General features: G+C 45.1%; 1 protein-coding gene across 1 annotated transcript in view; it reads right to left on the bottom strand.

Annotated features, from left to right (window-relative positions):
* The window catches only part of LOC142297283 (histone-lysine N-methyltransferase MECOM-like), a 369,595-nt gene that overhangs the window by 308,756 nt on the left and 40,912 nt on the right, over positions 1 to 19,927 (bottom strand). The window lies entirely within an intron of this gene.

Genomic DNA, 19,927 nt, shown 5'->3' with positions numbered 1-19,927 from the left:
CACGCCTATGAATTTGCTGGGGGCTGATGTGTTAAGTGCTATCCAGGCTACCATACAATACACCCCAGAAGGTATTACAGTCACAAGTCCCCTCTCTGACAAACACTTGTGCAAGATTGCAGCAATGGTGTACATGTCCAAATCTGCGAGAGTGTCCGATACCAGAACTAGTGAAGACATAGCAATGCAACAAGTTCCAGACATTGTATGGGCAAAGGGAAAAACTGATGTTGGTCGGCTTCCTATTCCCCCAGTCATGATAAAATTAAAAGAGGGCTCCACTCCTCCTTGTTTAAAACAGTATCCCTTAAGTCCAGCCAAATCAATGGCCCTGACCAGAGATATAAGAGAATATGTGGAAGCAGGGGCTCTAGTACAAAGGTCCTCCCCCTGTAACACTCCCTTGTATCCAATCAAGAAAAAAGGGCCCAAAGGTTCCCCTGACACGTACAGAATGGTGCATGATTTGAGAGCTGTCAATGCTGTCACTGAGAGTGTAACACCAATTGTTCCAAACCCACATACCTTACTGTCACAAATCCCAGGGACCTCCAAATGTTTTACAGTAATTGATTTGGCAAATGCCTTTTTCTCAGTGCCTCTACACCCTGACTGTCAGTATCTTTTTGCCTTCACACATGAGGGGAAACAGTACATGTGGACAGTCCTCCCGCAAGGAGGAATGAATTCACCTACCATTTATTCTACAGCTATGGCAGGAATTCTGGAGCAGTGGCAACCGCCTCATCCACAGGTTACGCTATTGCAGTACGTGGATGACCTTTTGCTCTGCTGTCCAGACCAGACGTCCTGCAAGGAAGCCACAATTTCTTTGTTGTGTTTTCTGGCAGAGAATGGTTGCAAAGTTTCACGTGAAAAATTACAGTACTGTAAGCAAAAAGTAACCTTTTTGGGTCACTGTATCTCTGAAGGTACGAGACACCTGACTAAGGAGAGAAAACAAGCAGTCCAAAATCTCTCCTTACCCAGGTCCCACCGGCAACTGCGCACCTTTTTGGGCTTAGTGTCATACTGCAGGCCTTGGATAAGGTCTGCCTCGCAAATGATGCAACCCCTCTATGATTGTCTGTCATCTGACCCCTTTGACCTCACTCAGGAAGCTATTGATTCCTTTCATTCCCTTAAACTACTCATTGTATCTGCCCCAGCCCTGGGTATTCCAAATTACGATCAACCATTTTTCTTGTTTTGCACAGAACAGGGAGGGCATGCAACAGCCGTCCTCACACAGCAACATGGTGACAAACAAAGACCAATAGCTTACTACTCAGCGCGATTGGACCCAGTTGTCAGAGGGTCACCCACGTGTGTCCGTGCTGTAGCGGCTGCTGCAGTACTGCTAGGGAAAGCTTGCGAGATCACATTGACATTTCCCTTAACAATTTACTCCCCGCATGACATTCATGCTATACTTGTGCAAGTCCAACCAAAACACCTGTCTATGGCCAGACAGCTCAGACTTGAATGTGCCCTTCTGATTCCTGAGTATGTCACCCTCAAGAGGTGTAATGTTCTGAATCCAGCCACCCTTTTGCCAGTAGATTCAGAAAAGGGGGAATTGGTGACAATGGTAGCAAGTGAGGATGAATACTTTGACATGACGCACGAGCATGACTGCATAGAGCTGATGAGTCAGGAGACAGCAGGTTTTCCACATGTCTATGATACACCTATTACTAATGCAGATTTTGAGTTTTTTGTAGATGGCTCCAGATACCACCTGGATGGGAGATTCTACACTGGATATGCAGTAGTATCCTCGCATGAGGTAATCCGAGCTGAACCACTCCCGCCGCACATGTCCGCGCAGGAGGCGGAGCTAACAGCGCTCATTGAGGCGTGTAGAGCGGGGTCAGGTAGGAAAATTAATGTTTATTCAGACTCAAAGTATGGATTTGGGATCTGTCATGATTTTGGCCCTATCTGGAGAAGTAGAGCTTTTCTTACGTCAGCTGGTAAGCCTATTAAAAATGCAGAATTGGTAAAACAGTTAATGGAGGCACTAATGTTACCAGTCCAGGTTGGCATCATTAAGGTGAAAGCACACACAAAAGGTGACTCACTGGAGGTAGCGGGCAATAGAAGGGCGGATGCGGCTGCGAAAGCAGCGGCAAAGAGGCCTAGGGATCAGAGGATAGTGACAGGGAGCCAGCAAGTCCCAGCCACAGTGAGTCTGGATGTCCTGAAATCCCTCCAGCATCAGGCTGCCCAAACAGAGAAGGAACACTGGGGGAAAATGGGAGCTGGGCTGAACTCGAATGGAGTATGGGAAAGTAAGGACAGGTTGTGTTTACCAAGGTCCCTGTTCCCTATGATGGCACAAGCAACACATGGCCCCACTCACGCCTCAAAAAGTCACATGTGTAACCAGGTGAATGCCTTCTGGATCGCTCCTGGCTTCAGTTACGTAGCCTCCAAACACGTACAATCCTGCATTATCTGCGCACAACACAACCCAGGTAAAACAGTAAAAGTCCCTAAGAAAGCAACACCCAAACCGCTCTATCCGTTTCAACGACTGCAAATAGACTACATACAACTACCCAAGGTAGGAGTGTATGAATACGTCCTGGTATGTGTAGATCTCTTCTCAGGATGGGTTGAGGCCTATCCAGTAAAATGTGCAAATGCTAAAACAACTGCAGAAAAACTGATGAAGGAACTAGTCTGTCGGTATGGCATCCCAGAAGCCATAGAAAGTGACAGGGGTACACACTTCACTGGAGAAATAATGAGGGACATTATGCAGGCCCTGGGAATAGAGCAGGCATTCCATACCCCTTATCATCCACAGAGCAGTGGAAAAGTAGAGAGATTAAACGGGACACTTAAACTAAAAATTCAAAAGGCCATGGCAGAGACAGGAAAGAATTGGGTAGAGTGTTTATCCCTGGCACTCTTTTCAGTCAGACACACTCCAAATAGGAAGACAGGCTTGTCTCCTTTTGAAGTCCTTTTTGGTAGTGCCCCAAAAACAGGTCTCTACTTTCCACAAGTGTTACAGATGCAACACGGCACTATGACAGCCTACGTCCAGGCCTTACAGGAAAGACTTAATGTGGTGCATAAACATGTCTTTTCATCCATTCCAGATCCCAATGCAAGTGCAGATGTGCATCAGCTGAATCCAGGTGATTGGGTGGTCGTGCGCAGACACGTGAGAAGGAGCCTAGATCCACGCTTTGATGGCCCATTCCAAGTCCAGCTGACCACATCCACCTCAGTGAAACTTGAGGGAAAACCCACCTGGATCCACGCCAGTCACTGTAAAAAGGTCACTCCACCGGCAGAATGACAGTCTTGCTAATTATCCTGCTAGGTGTAGCAGGGTTGCTGCAACAAACAAAGACACTGAGCGAACTTTTTAATACGGACTGGGATAATAAACTCATTCGCCACCATATTTCTCTTACTGAGGACATGGAGGGGGAAAAGCCAAAAGACTGTTGGATCTGCACACACAGTCCTATTTCTTCAAAGACTATGCCTTATTTAGCCTTACCTCTGGAACCACAGGAGGTATTGGTACCAGACTGTATACACAATGAAACCTGGACTCAATCTAGATTTTTGGGAGAAGATGTACCTCGTGATGTATCTGCTACATTGACTATAGTTGGATGGGTCACTAAACCCTGGTTCCAGCTAAATATCACTCGACCCGATGGATACTCGTGGTGGATGGAATACGATTCAGACATGGGCATAATTGCCAAAATAAAGACTAAGATTCCTCATTCGGGCCCCATTCCCCATGATGGATTATGGTTCAGTCTTCAATACAATGGTGTTGGAAATTGTGGAGAAGACAATAACTGTTTCTATATACATACACATAACTCAACCAAGGACAATGAGACAGTATATCAGAAGGGTATTGAGGGCTGTACATCATCATTTATTAGACGGACTTTTAGGAGGGAGCGGGGTAGCTGTATCTCGGGTATGACCGGAAAACAAATGAACAATACGTGGTGTGCTCATAAAGTCATGAAGGGGCTTCTGAATCTGCTTTATTGTGTACAAAGTCAAACTCACTTTTGTATTTTCCCAGAGGGAGTGTTTTTGGTTTGTGGGAATCGTGCTCACAAGTGGGTGAGCCCTGACATGAGAGGGGTTTGCACACTTGCCAGACTTACACCAGCCACTTTCATAGTTCCTCATAGTGAAGTAGATGTAGCAGCTGTCCCAATTCATACCTTGTATAAACGAGCAGCAGATAATAAACCCCGGCCAAATGGTAGGCCTCATGTAGTAGAATTGGGAAAAGCAAATAAGGTATTTAGTGCTATTTTCATACACCCTTTCTTAATGCAAATGTGGGACAAGCTAGTAGAGTCCACTGACTACCTGGATGATCAAATTTTTCGGGTTCTTGAGATTCTAAATGCTACCAATGCTATACAAAAACAATTAATTGTAGTCACTAACCAGCATACTATAGTGCTAGACTTTGTGACAGCAAAAGACGGCGGAATGTGTCAAATAATTGGTCCTGCCTGTTGCCATTACATTGACCCTGCAGGCAACCTCCAGGTTAGAGCAGATATACAGAAAACAAGTGAACTTAGGGATAAATGGTTAAAAGAGCACGATGCCAACAAGGACTCCTGGTGGGGAAATACATTTTCTTTTATGAATCCAGCCAATTGGTTTAAAGGCATAGCAGGTTGGGTTTCTGGCATTATACAAACCTGTATGCAAATATTGTTGTTCTGTCTACTGCTTTATATAGCTGTAAAAACATTGATATATGCATTACCTAAACTATTGAATAATGTATGTTCTAAGAGTCCCAGCATTGAACCCTCTGTAGTTTACTACGGACCCCAAATGGCCTCTGCTGACCGGGAGTAGGTGTCCACACTGAGGGTGGATGGGTGAAGTGGTAGGAAGACCCCTCATGGGTACTAGGCCCATGAGCCAGCAGCTCCTGTTTGGACGCCTACTGACCCTGTAGTGAAGGTTAAACCATTTACAAAAGGGGGAAATTGATATAGAAGGGTTAATAGTTTCTCTTTTTCTTTATTAAAGATTTATTGTTATTAGTAAGTATATCTGATGGTAGTTCATAGTCATTATGGAGCCTACGGAATAAGAGACAGACTCAAGGATTATTATGGTTTCTAAATGTTCTTCTTATCTCATATGCATGACTCTACATTTTTGTTTTGCTAAAACTTAAAGGTCATATGAACAATTAGTAAAGTTCAGCTCGAAGTTTTTTTCTTTTTCTTTTGCAATATCACATTGATCTGTAAATGGTATAAATAAACTGTACTTTGATGAAATAAACAGAAGAAATTGATCATGCCCACATGGATGCTGGTCTTTTCTCTCCGAGCGCTCGATCTTGATTAGGTCTGAAGAGGCCTAACTCAAGAGGACCTCACTGGTGATCCCATAAGCTGACTTGTGACAAAACAGAACAGCTACAACAGTAGCAAAGTATTTCCTGATCCCAGCTCTGTTCATCTTGTCTTCTTTTAAAAACAATGTAAGCAAGGGTTACTCCAAGCGGAGTCTCCCTTTTTTCCAAAAATTGGGCCACACAGACACCCACCCCATCAGTGGCAGCACTTGGGCCCTAGTTGCAAACAGGATGTTTTGATTTGCATCAAGCACATTCCAAATCCACAAGCATTTACTCTCCCCAGGATGACACAGGGGTAGTAAATTCCTTCTGGATCCATGACTTGTTCATTTTGATGAACGTCAGTCTGTCCACATTGTCACTGGACAGACGCGTGCGCTTATCTGTCAGCACACACCCAGCAGCACTGAATACACGTTCAGAGACAACGCTGGCAGCTGGACACGACAAAATCTCCAAGGCGTAACTGGAGAGCTCTGGCCATTTTTCTATGTTTGAAGCCCAAAAGGAGCAAGGCTCCAGTTGCACAGTCATGGCATCGATGTTCATTTGGAGATACTCCTGTATCATCCTCTCCAGCCGTTGAGTATGTGTCAGACTTGTTGTCTCTGGTGGCCTTGCAAAAGAGGGTCTAAAAAAATTATGAAAAGATTCCATAAAATTGCTGTTACCGGCACCAGATACGGTCCTACTGGTACGGGTAGACTGGTGAAGATGACGAGACCGTCCCATGTTTGTCAAGTTACAACTGGGAGATTCCCTCCCTGCACCTGCACGGTTGTTTGGTGGAAAAGCCGAGCTAAGATCGAGTAACAGCTTCTGCTGATACTCCTGCATACGTGCGTCCCTTTCTATGGCTGGAATTATGTCACAAAATTTGGACTTGTACCGGGGATCTAATAGTGTGGCAATCCAGTAGTCATCATCACTTCTAATTTTGACAATACGACTGTCATGTTGGAGGTAGTGCAACAAGAAGGCACTCATGTGTCTTGCGCAGCCATGCGGACCAAGTCCACGCTGTGTTTGTGGCATAGAGGTGCTACCCGTTCTTTCTTCCTCTGACATCTCCCCCCAACCTCTTTCAACTGAAATTTGACCAAGGTCTCCCTCATCCGCTGAGTCTTCCATGTCCATGGACAGTTCGTCCTCCATTTCTTCATGTTCTCCTGCACCTTGCTCAACATTTCGCCTGCTACTATGCGCCCTTGTCGATCCCTGTTCCCCATGGTCCCATGCCTGCTGCGTTGGTGATGATGAACGTCTGGACCTTGGTGATGTTGTTGTCCCTTGCGCATATGAATCCTCCTGTAGTTCCTCCCCTTCATGTTGTCCCACCCCCTGACTCCGAATAGTGTTTAGCGTGTGCTCCAGCATGTAAATGACTGGAATCGTCATGCTGATAATGGCATTGTCAGAGCTAAACATATTCGTCGCCATGTCGAAACTGTGCAGAAGGGTGCATAGGTCCTTGATCTGAGACCACTCCATCAGGGTGATCTGCCCCACCTCTGCATCTCGTTGGCCCAGGCTATACGTCATGACGTATTGCACCAGGGCTCTGCGGTGCTGCCACAGTCGCTGTAACATGTGGAGAGTTGAATTCCAGCGTGTCGCCACATCGCATTTCAGGCGATGAACCGGCAGGCCGAAAGACTTCTGGAGCGATGCAAGTCGCTCAGCTGCGGCGCTTGAACGCCGGAAGTGAGCAGACAGTTTTCGTGCCCTGTTCAGAAGGCCATCTAGGCCGGGATAGTGTGTTAAAAATTGCTGCACGACAAGGTTCAACACGTGAGCCATACAAGGTACGTGTGTCACCTTGCCCAGGCGAAGGGCCGCACCCAGGTTTGCAGCATTGTCGCACACGGCCTTACCAGGCTGCAGGTTGAGTGGAGACAACCATTTATTAAACTCGGACCGCAGAGCTGACCACAACTCCTCAGCTGTGTGACTCTTATTACCAAGACATGTCAAGCTAAAGACCGCCTGATGCCGTTGCGCTCGGCTGCCAGCATAGTAATGAGGCGTGCGTGATTCCTTCTGCGCAGTGAGAACGCTGGTGGCCTGACCAGGCAGGCTTGGGGCGGAGGTGGAGGACCCAGATGAGGTGGAGGATGCAGAAGCTGTGGCGGAACTTGGACAGACAGAGGATTGACACACAAGTCGTGGGGACGGCAAGACTTGTGCAGCAGACCCTTCACCATCTATCACCATAGTTACCCAGTGCCCAGTCAGCGACATGTAACGTCCCTGTCCATGCTTACTGGTCCAAGTATCGGTGGTGAAATGCACCCGTTGACACACAGAGTTTCTCAAGGAAGCGGTGATGTTGTGTGCGACATGCTGGTGTAGCGCGGGCACACCTTTCTTAGAGAAGTAGTGGCGACTAGGCATCTGGTACTGGGGCACAGCGACAGACATAAGCTCTCTAAAATCATGTGTGTCCACTAGGCGGAAAGGCAGCATTTCGGTAGCCAACAGCTTACAGAGGGATAGAGTCAACCTCTTAGCTTTGTCATGGGTCGGAGGAAGTGGCCTTTTATTTGACCACATCTGAGGGACAGAGATCTGGCTGCTGTGTGTAGACGGTGTTGAGTAGGGTGTCCCTGGAAAAATGCAGGTTTGTGAGGAAAGTTCAGGCGGAGACATGATGTTGCCTTCATCCAACGTTGGTGCTATCGATGTCTGAGAGAGCTGTACACACTCACTTGTTTCCCCTTCCAAACCAACTGACGACCTTACAAGCAAACTGCCTGTTGCGGTTACAGTGGTGGAAGTTTTGCGTGGAAAAACAGGTGTGACAGCTGTACCCACAGTCCTAGAAGATGAAGAGCGCGCGGATGCACTGGAAGGGGCGGGCGGTGGATGGTTCGCTCCGCTAGACAGGAATTGCAGCACGGTGAGCTTCCCACCGGGACTTATGATATTTATTCATGTGACGATTCATGGAAGAAGTTGTCAAACTGCTGAGGTTTTGACCTCTACTAACAGAATCATGACAAATGTTACATATCACATGAGTTGGGCGATCTTTTTCGATGTGAAAAAAGGCCCAGGCTAGGCAAGGCTTAGAGGCCATGCGACCTGTTGATCCACCCCGAATAATGCTCATAGGCAGAGTGGTGGCTGAGGATGCAGTTGTAGACGTGCTACCAGTGCTCCGACTCTGTCCAGGAAGGCGCAAGGTAACTTCGTCGTCGGTTGCATCCTCCTCCACCGCCTCTGTTGACCTCCTCGAGTGCCTGACTGGGGGTTGACAGTAGGTGGGATCTAGAACGTCATCATCAATTGTTGTGTTTGCACTCCCCTCCCCCTCAGACCGAGCCTCTTCTTGCCCTGACCGAATATTTAAGTTGTCATCCCAATCGGGTATCTGAGTCTCATCTTCATCAGTATGTTCCTCATTGTCTATAACCACAGGTGTTACAGTTTGTGACAAAGGGTCAACATTATGCTCAGAAACTTGGTCCTCACGGCCTGAATCTGAGTCACAAAGGTTCTGGGCATCACTGCAGACCATTTCCTGTTCTGTACTCACTGTAGCTTGGGAGCAGACCTCTGATTCCCAGGCTATAGTGTGACTGAACAGCTCTGCAGACTCAGCCATCTCAGTTCCACCATACTGTGCAGGGCTGATGGAGACTTCAGAGCTGGGAGAAATCAAGTGTGATTGGGATGACAACTCAGAGGAATGGTGTTTTTTGGATGCGGTACTTGAAGTGGCTGAGAGGGCACTTGTTGGACCACTTGAGATCCATTCAAGCATTTTCCTTTTTTGCCCATCATCTACCTTTGTTCCTCTTGTTCGTGTCCGTAATAAAGGGAGCACATCGGATTGTCCACAATAAGTAGTAGACATCTTACTTTTGCTAGTAGATGGTCTATCTTCAGCAGATGATAATGGAGCTTTGCCACCTTCCCCACTGACAAAACCTTTTTTGCCTTTTCCACCACGCCTCTTCCCCTTTCCACCAGCATCTGTCATTTTGCCACTCATGTTGATTGCGACAAGATTGTGGACTGAAAATGTGGTAGTAAAAATTGAGAGGTGGTGAAGATTGCAGTGGTGGTCTAGCTTTATTAACAGCAGAATAATAAAGAATAAATATCCCTGACAATGTAACTTAGTTATAATGAGTTGGAGTGTGCAACGCAGGCAGACGTGCTGCAAATGTCTTTGCACTAGTGGGACTATAGCAAAGTCCAATAGCCACGTATAGGATGCCACTAGGTACACTGAGTGTGTGCTAGTATAATGGCTTAGTTATAATTAGTTGGAGTGTGCAACGCAGGCAGATGCGCTCTGCAAATGTCTTGGCACTAGTGGGACTATAGCAAAGTCCAATAGCCACGTATAGGATGCCACTAGGTACACTGAGTGTGTGCTAGTATAATGGCTTAGTTATAATTAGTTGGAGTGTGCAACGCAGGCAGATGCGCTCTGCAAATGTCTTGGCACTAGTGGGACTATAGCAAAGTCCAATAGCCACGTATAGGATGCCACTAGGTACACTGAGTGTGTGCTAGTATAATGGCTTAGTTATAATTAGTTGGAGTGTGCAACGCAGGCAGACGTGCTGCAAATGTCTTTGCACTAGTGGGACTATAGCAAAGTCCAATAGCCACGTATAGGATGCCACTAGGTACACTGAGTGTGTGCTAGTATAATGGCTTAGTTATAATTAGTTGGAGTGTGCAACGCAGGCAGATGCGCTCTGCAAATGTCTTGGCACTAGTGGGACTATAGCAAAGTCCAATAGCCACGTATAGGATGCCACTAGGTACACTGAGTGTGTGCTAGTATAATGGCTTAGTTATAATTAGTTGGAGTGTGCAACGCAGGCAGATGCGTTCTGCAAATGTCTTGGCACTAGTGGGACTAAAGCAAAGTCCAATAGCCACGTATAGGATGCCACTAGGTACACTGAGTGTGTGCTAGTATAATGGCTTAGTTATAATTAGTTGGAGTGTGCAACGCAGGCAGACGTGCTGCAAATGTCTTTGCACTAGTGGGACTATAGCAAAGTCCAATAGCCACGTATAGGATGCCACTAGGTACACTGAGTGTGTGCTAGTATAATGGCTTAGTTATAATTAGTTGGAGTGTGCAACGCAGGCAGATGCGCTCTGCAAATGTCTTGGCACTAGTGGGACTATAGCAAAGTCCAATAGCCACGTATAGGATGCCACTAGGTACACTGAGTGTGTGCTAGTATAATGGCTTAGTTATAATTAGTTGGAGTGTGCAACGCAGGCAGATGCGTTCTGCAAATGTCTTGGCACTAGTGGGACTAAAGCAAAGTCCAATAGCCACGTATAGGATGCCACTAGGTACACTGAGTGTGTGCTAGTATAATGGCTTAGTTATAATTAGTTGGAGTGTGCAACGCAGGCAGACGTGCTGCAAATGTCTTTGCACTAGTGGGACTATAGCAAAGTCCAATAGCCACGTATAGGATGCCACTAGGTACACTGAGTGTGTGCTAGTGTAATGGCTTAGTTATAATTAGTTGGAGTGTGCAACGCAGGCAGATGCGCTCTGCAAATGTCTTGGCACTAGTGGGACTATAGCAAAGTCCAATAGCCACGTATAGGATGCCACTAGGTACACTGAGTGTGTGCTAGTATAATGGCTTAGTTATAATTAGCTGGAGTGTGCAACGCAGGCAGACGTGCTGCAAATGTCTTGGCACTAGTGGGACTATAGCAAAGTCCAATAGCCACGTATAGGATGCCACTAGGTACACTGAGTGTTTGCTAGTATAATGGCTTAGTTATAATTAGTTGGAGTGTGCAACGCAGGCAGACGTGCTGCAAATGTCTTTGCACTAGTGGGACTATAGCAAAGTCCAATAGCCATGTATAGGATGCCACTAGGTACACTGAGTGTTTGCTAGTATAATGGCTTAGTTATAATTAGTTGGAGTGTGCAACGCAGGCAGACGTGCTGCAAATGTCTTTGCACTAGTGGGACTATAGCAAAGTCCAATAGCCACGTATAGGATGCCACTAGGTACACTGAGTGTGTGCTAGTATAATGGCTTAGTTATAATTAGTTGGAGTGTGCAACGCAGGCAGATGCGCTCTGCAAATGTCTTGGCACTAGTGGGACTATAGCAAAGTCCAATAGCCACGTATAGGATGCCACTAGGTACACTGAGTGTGTGCTAGTATAATGGCTTAGTTATAATTAGTTGGAGTGTGCAACGCAGGCAGATGCGCTCTGCAAATGTCTTGGCACTAGTGGGACTATAGCAAAGTCCAATAGCCACGTATAGGATGCCACTAGGTACACTGAGTGTGTGCTAGTATAATGGCTTAGTTATAATTAGTTGGAGTGTGCAACGCAGGCAGACGTGCTGCAAATGTCTTGGCACTAGTGGGACTATAGCAAAGTCCAATAGCCACGTATAGGATGCCACTAGGTACACTGAGTGTTTGCTAGTATAATGGCTTAGTTATAATTAGTTGGAGTGTGCAACGCAGGCAGACGTGCTGCAAATGTCTTTGCACTAGTGGGACTATAGCAAAGTCCAATAGCCACGTATAGGATGCCACTAGGTACACTGAGTGTGTGCTAGTATAATGGCTTAGTTATAATTAGTTGGAGTGTGCAACGCAGGCAGATGCGCTCTGCAAATGTCTTGGCACTAGTGGGACTATAGCAAAGTCCAATAGCCACGTATAGGATGCCACTAGGTACACTGAGTGTGTGCTAGTATAATGGCTTAGTTATAATTAGTTGGAGTGTGCAACGCAGGCAGACGTGCTGCAAATGTCTTGGCACTAGTGGGACTATAGCAAAGTCCAATAGCCACGTATAGGATGCCACTAGGTACACTGAGTGTTTGCTAGTATAATGGCTTAGTTATAATTAGTTGGAGTGTGCAACGCAGGCAGACGTGCTGCAAATGTCTTGGCACTAGTGGGACTATAGCAAAGTCCAATAGCCACGTATAGGATGCCACTAGGTACACTGAGTGTGTGCTAGTATAATGGCTTAGTTATAATTAGTTGGAGTGTGCAACGCAGGCAGATGCGTTCTGCAAATGTCTTGGCACTAGTGGGACTAAAGCAAAGTCCAATAGCCACGTATAGGATGCCACTAGGTACACTGAGTGTGTGCTAGTATAATGGCTTAGTTATAATTAGTTGGAGTGTGCAACGCAGGCAGACGTGCTGCAAATGTCTTTGCACTAGTGGGACTATAGCAAAGTCCAATAGCCACGTATAGGATGCCACTAGGTACACTGAGTGTGTGCTAGTGTAATGGCTTAGTTATAATTAGTTGGAGTGTGCAACGCAGGCAGATGCGCTCTGCAAATGTCTTGGCACTAGTGGGACTATAGCAAAGTCCAATAGCCACGTATAGGATGCCACTAGGTACACTGAGTGTGTGCTAGTATAATGGCTTAGTTATAATTAGCTGGAGTGTGCAACGCAGGCAGACGTGCTGCAAATGTCTTGGCACTAGTGGGACTATAGCAAAGTCCAATAGCCACGTATAGGATGCCACTAGGTACACTGAGTGTTTGCTAGTATAATGGCTTAGTTATAATTAGTTGGAGTGTGCAACGCAGGCAGACGTGCTGCAAATGTCTTTGCACTAGTGGGACTATAGCAAAGTCCAATAGCCATGTATAGGATGCCACTAGGTACACTGAGTGTTTGCTAGTATAATGGCTTAGTTATAATTAGTTGGAGTGTGCAACGCAGGCAGACGTGCTGCAAATGTCTTTGCACTAGTGGGACTATAGCAAAGTCCAATAGCCACGTATAGGATGCCACTAGGTACACTGAGTGTGTGCTAGTATAATGGCTTAGTTATAATTAGTTGGAGTGTGCAACGCAGGCAGATGCGCTCTGCAAATGTCTTGGCACTAGTGGGACTATAGCAAAGTCCAATAGCCACGTATAGGATGCCACTAGGTACACTGAGTGTGTGCTAGTATAATGGCTTAGTTATAATTAGTTGGAGTGTGCAACGCAGGCAGATGCGCTCTGCAAATGTCTTGGCACTAGTGGGACTATAGCAAAGTCCAATAGCCACGTATAGGATGCCACTAGGTACACTGAGTGTGTGCTAGTATAATGGCTTAGTTATAATTAGTTGGAGTGTGCAACGCAGGCAGACGTGCTGCAAATGTCTTGGCACTAGTGGGACTATAGCAAAGTCCAATAGCCACGTATAGGATGCCACTAGGTACACTGAGTGTTTGCTAGTATAATGGCTTAGTTATAATTAGTTGGAGTGTGCAACGCAGGCAGACGTGCTGCAAATGTCTTTGCACTAGTGGGACTATAGCAAAGTCCAATAGCCACGTATAGGATGCCACTAGGTACACTGAGTGTGTGCTAGTATAATGGCTTAGTTATAATTAGTTGGAGTGTGCAACGCAGGCAGATGCGCTCTGCAAATGTCTTGGCACTAGTGGGACTATAGCAAAGTCCAATAGCCACGTATAGGATGCCACTAGGTACACTGAGTGTGTGCTAGTATAATGGCTTAGTTATAATTAGTTGGAGTGTGCAACGCAGGCAGACGTGCTGCAAATGTCTTGGCACTAGTGGGACTATAGCAAAGTCCAATAGCCACGTATAGGATGCCACTAGGTACACTGAGTGTTTGCTAGTATAATGGCTTAGTTATAATTAGTTGGAGTGTGCAACGCAGGCAGACGTGCTGCAAATGTCTTGGCACTAGTGGGACTATAGCAAAGTCCAATAGCCACGTATAGGATGCCACTAGGTACACTGAGTGTGTGCTAGTATAATGGCTTAGTTATAATTAGTTGGAGTGTGCAACGCAGGCAGACGTGCTGCAAATGTCTTGGCACTAGTGGGACTATAGCAAAGTCCAATAGCCACGTATAGGATGCCACTAGGTACACTGAGTGTGTGCTAGTATAATGGCTTAGTTATAATTAGTTGGAGTGTGCAACGCAGGCAGATGCGCTCTGCAAATGTCTTGGCACTAGTGGGACTATAGCAAAGTCCAATAGCCACGTATAGGATGCCACTAGGTACACTGAGTGTGTGCTAGTATAATGGCTTAGTTATAATTAGTTGGAGTGTGCAACGCAGGCAGATGCGCTCTGCAAATGTCTTGGCACTAGTGGGACTATAGCAAAGTCCAATAGCCACGTATAGGATGCCACTAGGTACACTGAGTGTGTGCTAGTATAATGGCTTAGTTATAATTAGGGAAAAAATACTCCGCAGTACCATAACACAAATGTGAAGGGTGGGTCCAGATTTTTCTGGAACCCCACCCAATTAGCACAAACTCATTAACATATTAGAGAAGAGAGGACAAGAGTTTTTTTAGTGCAAAATAATTACAAAATTTTATTAGACATAGTGGGGAAAATATCCAAACAGTCATTAAAAACAAGTTTAAAACATTAATGACGGATTACCCCTACATGGGACATGAAACAAAGGCTAAGGTATATACATATGGAGTATATGGATATAATACACTCAATTGTACAGGGAAAACAAGTGGGTATTGTCTAACAAACAGCCGTACCCTTTATCATCATACTGCCAAACAGAGTTGCTGCAGTATTAAGCATAGCTGTGCTTGAATTTGAGACCCCACTAAAGAACCTGCACAAACTGATACCAGTACCAGAAAGCGCCCTATGTCAGTCCAACCAAGTATGGAGGGGAGCTCCGCCAGGAATAGAGCCTCTAGAAGACCTACGTACGTTTCGATATTGTTAGTTAATAATCTTCGTCAGGGAGGAGGCGTCCTGTCCACGTATAGGATGCCACTAGGTACACTGAGTGTGTGCTAGTATAATGGCTTAGTTATAATTAGTTGGAGTGTGCAACGCAGGCAGACGTGCTGCAAATGTCTTGGCACTAGTGGGACTATAGCAAAGTCCAATAGCCACGTATAGGATGCCACTAGGTACACTGAGTGTTTGCTAGTAAAATTGCTTAGTTTAAAAAAGTTGTAGTGTGCAATGCAGGCAGACGTGCTCTGCAAATGTCTTTGCACTAGTGGGACTATAGCAAAGTCCAATAGCCACGTATAGGATGCCACTAGGTACACTGAGTGTTTGCTAGTAAAATTGCTTAGTTTAAAAAAGTTGTAGTGTGCAATGCAGGCAGACGTGCTCTGCAAATGTCTTTGCACTAGTGGGACTATAGCAAAGTCCAATAGCCACGTATAGGATGCCACTAGGTACACTGAATGTTTGCTAGTATAATGGCTTACTTAGAATGAGTTGGAGTGTGCAGAGGACAAGAGGGTACAGTGGCAGGATTGTGGTGCTCTGGGTAGAGGAATGGAAGCCTGCCTTTCTATTCCCTCCTAATGGTGAAATGCAGGGAGGAAATCCCTGACCTGGGCTACACAGACGCTGTTGCTGTTTGCAGGACCTGTCACTTATGGCTCTCTGACCCTGCCGCTTTGAGCCCTTAAAAGGACTGCTAGAATGTGCTCTCCCTAAGCTGTCTAACGCTGTGTATGCAGCGCATACAGCTGTATCGGCTATAGGACTCAGGAGGACGGAGCTGCGACACTGATGTCTGACACCAAAGACGCAGAAGGCAGATAATGGCGTTCGTGAAGAAAATGTCCGGTTTTATAATGCAGGGACATGTGACATGCAGATCCTATCACACATGCCGTTGCTTCTCTGGCTCAAAGTCCACTTAGGTGTGTGTGTGTCTGTGATTGGCTGACATGCTGGCCCGCCCCACAAGACGCGCGCGCTTAGGGAAGGAAGACAAGAAAAAAAAAAAAAAAAATGGCGATCGCCATTATAGAAACAGCAGTGATCTGAAGGCGCTGTTCACGCACACTATACACTGAAATGTGATAATAGTTTGATTCACAGAGTGACTTACACTATTACAGCAGAAACCAAGCTAGGATTTAGCTGTTTTTTGGCTGCTAGAACCGTTCTCGAACGTTTCTAGAACTATCGAGCTTTTGCAAAAAGCTCGAGTTCTAGTTCGATCTAGAACATGCCCCAAAATCACTCGAGCCGCGAACTGGAGAACCACGAACCACGAACCGCGCTCAACTCTAGTGTGGAGTTGTTTGGTGGAATGGGATTATTCCATGCTGGTAGTGTCTGTATACTTAGCTCCATGATTCTGAAAGGTATTGTGTTTGTAATGCTTGGTATTAATTTAGTCCTTCATCTGTATTAGTGTTTTTGGATCCCAGTAACATCAGAGAGCTGATACAGTGGGGGAGAGGTTGTGTGACCTCAGGATTTTTCCATATCAGAAGGGCTGGTATATATTAGGGTTTTTATGGCTGCAGAGAGTTGCTCTTTTCTATCCTTTCCTATAAAGATAGTTTGGGCCTCACCTTTGCTGAAATCTGTCTTTTCTGGCTTTGTATTGTGCTTTTCTATATCACCGTAGCCTTTACATGTGGGGGGCTATCTATCTATCTTTTGGGACTGCTCTGAGGCAGATTAGCTTTCTTATATCTCTAGCTGTGAGATTATTTAGTTCTCCAACTTTGTCGAGGCGTCCAGGTCATCATAGGCACGACCCACGGCTTCTTCTAGTTGTGTGTCAGGATTAGGTCTGCAGTCCATTAAATGTCCAGCCACTCTGTTACCTTTTTGGGAATTCACATTTTTTGATCCTCCTCGGTCCCTGAATCATAACAGGGAAGACAGCTGACCTGATAGATGTCCAGAATGCAGTCATTGACACACTCCACAACGAGGGTAAGCCACAAAAGGTCATTGCTAAAGAAGCTGGCTGTACACAGCATTTGCCTCTTGTATTTAATTACTGAAATAAATTAACTTTTTTATGATATTCTAATTTATTGAGAAGCACTTGTAGCCCTGTGTCAGTAAGATTAGATGGAAATGTCTGTGAACAACAATATTCAGGTCTGCTACAGATGTATGTAACAATTTTCAGATTTATATTATTAAAATATTTAGAAAACCATGTATCATTTCCTTTGCATAAACTGCAAACTTATGGATTTAAGCCAGACAGCCCCTTTATACTTTTTCAATTAGCTCCACTAGGGTATTCCGGTGTACATAAATTATTCGCTATTCGTTATACTGGTTTGGGTCCTATCAGTTGGACGCCCACCAATTGCCAGAACAGAGGTCTTGTGTCCTACATTCTCACTTGGTACCTCCCTTCACTTTTTTAGGTATGAGCGCTCTCCATGAAAAACTAAGATAGCACTTGTAAGCAAAAAACGGACGTCAGAATCACTCCTTCCATTAGATTTTTATCAGCTTGTCATTGGAGTTTCATCCGAGTTTGGTCCGGGTTTCATCAGTTTTTTTCAGTGATGGTCAACAATAAAAAGTTCTCCACCTTCTCCTATCTGTCAGTGAAAATCAGACAGCACATAGATGGCATCTGAAGCAGTCAAATTTTTAATGGATAGAAATGAGCAAACCTGTTGAAGTGCATGGCACAGTGGCTCAGTGGTTAGCACTGCAGTCTTGCAGCGCTGGGGTCCTGGGTTCAAATCCCACCAAGGACACCATCCGCAACGAGTTTGTATGCTCTCCCTGTGCTTGCGTGGGTTTACTCAGGGTACTCCAGTTTCCTCCCACACTCCAAAGACATACAGATAAGGACTTTAGATTGTGAGCCCCAATGGGGACAGTGTTCCTGATATATGTAAAGCGCTGCGGAATATGTTAGCGCTATATAAAAATAAAAAAAATAAAGATTTGATTTGATTTGAAGTGCAGGTTCTGCGGCTTTAGGTGGACTTTTGGTAAGGCCAGAGTCACACTTGCGATTGACTCGTGCAAGTCTCTCATCGCATCACCCAACATGGCCTGACGCTCTCCGGACAGAGGCATCTCAGCTGCATAGAAATACATGCAGCCTGACCTGCTCCTGTCAGGAGAGTGTGTGGCCGTGCCAGGAGATGCGATGCGAGACTTGTGCGAATCATTTGCAAGTGTGATGCCAGCCTAAAGTTCAGTTCTGGACCTAGACTTCACCTGAACTTCATTGGAAGTCACTGATTGGCGGTTTGGCTCTCCACCCACATACAGCCAGTTATCAACAGAGCATTTGCAGGGGAGGGAGGCCAGGGTTTTTTATTTTTTTATTTTTTTTGTGTACACTACATCTGATTATGCTGTTGTTATCCCAGTACGAGCCATCCAAACACTGTAAGTGGCTCGCACTGGGCCGAGCACCGAGTGTACCCAACCACAGCGATGCTCAAGCGAGTGATTTTCATACGAACTCGAACACTGATTTTTGTAAAGCCTGTGTTCGGTACATACACTGAACTTTACTGTTCTGGTTCGTTCATCTCTATTCATGGACCCATAGACTTTCATTGCCAAGTTTGATCTGACATGGACATGTCTCTGTGATTTTGCACAGACCACTCAGTCGGGAGGGGCAGGGGGGAGTCACTGACATGTGAACAACCCCAATGATTATCATAGGTACAAGTACTGAAAAACACGGATAGCCCTTTACATGAAAAACTGGTATGTCTCATGTGGTACAATAAATTACAAAACATAAGTGCTGGTGTCAGGGCTCCTTCAAGCGTCAGTGATTTTGTCGTTCAAGAAAATCGGTCTGAGTTTAATCTGTGATTTTTTTTCAGAGAAACATCAGACTTTGGCCAGGGCTTCAGTTTTTAACATCAGTTTGGTCATTTTCATCAATTTTTCTTGGATGCAAGAAAAAGAGATTTCCCAAGCATTTAATATCTAGCAGTCCTTAAAAGTCGGACGGCACACAGATGACAGAAAATTATTATATAAAGGAATAGCACACCAATAAAAAGCACAAAAAGGGGATATCTTTATGAATGCTTTTTATTTTTCTACCCTCATATCCAAAATAAGAAATGCACCGCAGAAGGAAATATAGCAACATTTCGGGTATTGTACCCTTTTCCAGTATAACTATAGGGTATGTGTGAAAAATCTTAGATGAGAAAAATGTCAAAAATTTACTTGAACCAATATATGGATGGAATAAATTACTGGGCTGTCTAGATATCACCATTACCCATATGACAGGGAACCCAGTGGAACAACATGCAGTTGATATGGAGGAATAGTGTGGATTTTCTGACGAAGTAGGGAGTAATATGATCTGCTCCATTGCAATAAGCACCCAATTTCTTCCTTGCAACATAAATTGGAGGTTGATCAACTCACTTGTTGACTATTGAGCACACAGTTTACATCTGAGCGTGGTGCAATCTTTTCACTGCCCCATAGACGCGCATTGACAATTTTGATCCACTAATCAGATCAATATTACAAGTACTATAGTATTTTTGTTATCTCAGGAAATTTCTGAACTTTGTAGTCTAATACTACAAAGTTCAGAAATTTCCTGAGATAACAAAAATACAATAGTACTTGTAATATTGATCTGATTATTGGATCAAAATTGTATTAGACCTTATACACACGCCGCATTTTTTTCTGCGTTTTTCAGGTGCCGTTTTGATTGCCAAAAAATCACAGCCCCATTCACTATTATAAGTATGAATACTATCTGTGACACATGCGGATAGCAATTGTGCAA

Source organism: Anomaloglossus baeobatrachus, chromosome 3, assembly GCF_048569485.1.
Source record: "Anomaloglossus baeobatrachus isolate aAnoBae1 chromosome 3, aAnoBae1.hap1, whole genome shotgun sequence".
NCBI lineage: Eukaryota > Metazoa > Chordata > Amphibia > Anura > Aromobatidae > Anomaloglossus > Anomaloglossus baeobatrachus.
Note: the sequence above shows the minus strand (reverse complement) of the source record. Positions and strands in the feature narration are given on the sequence as shown.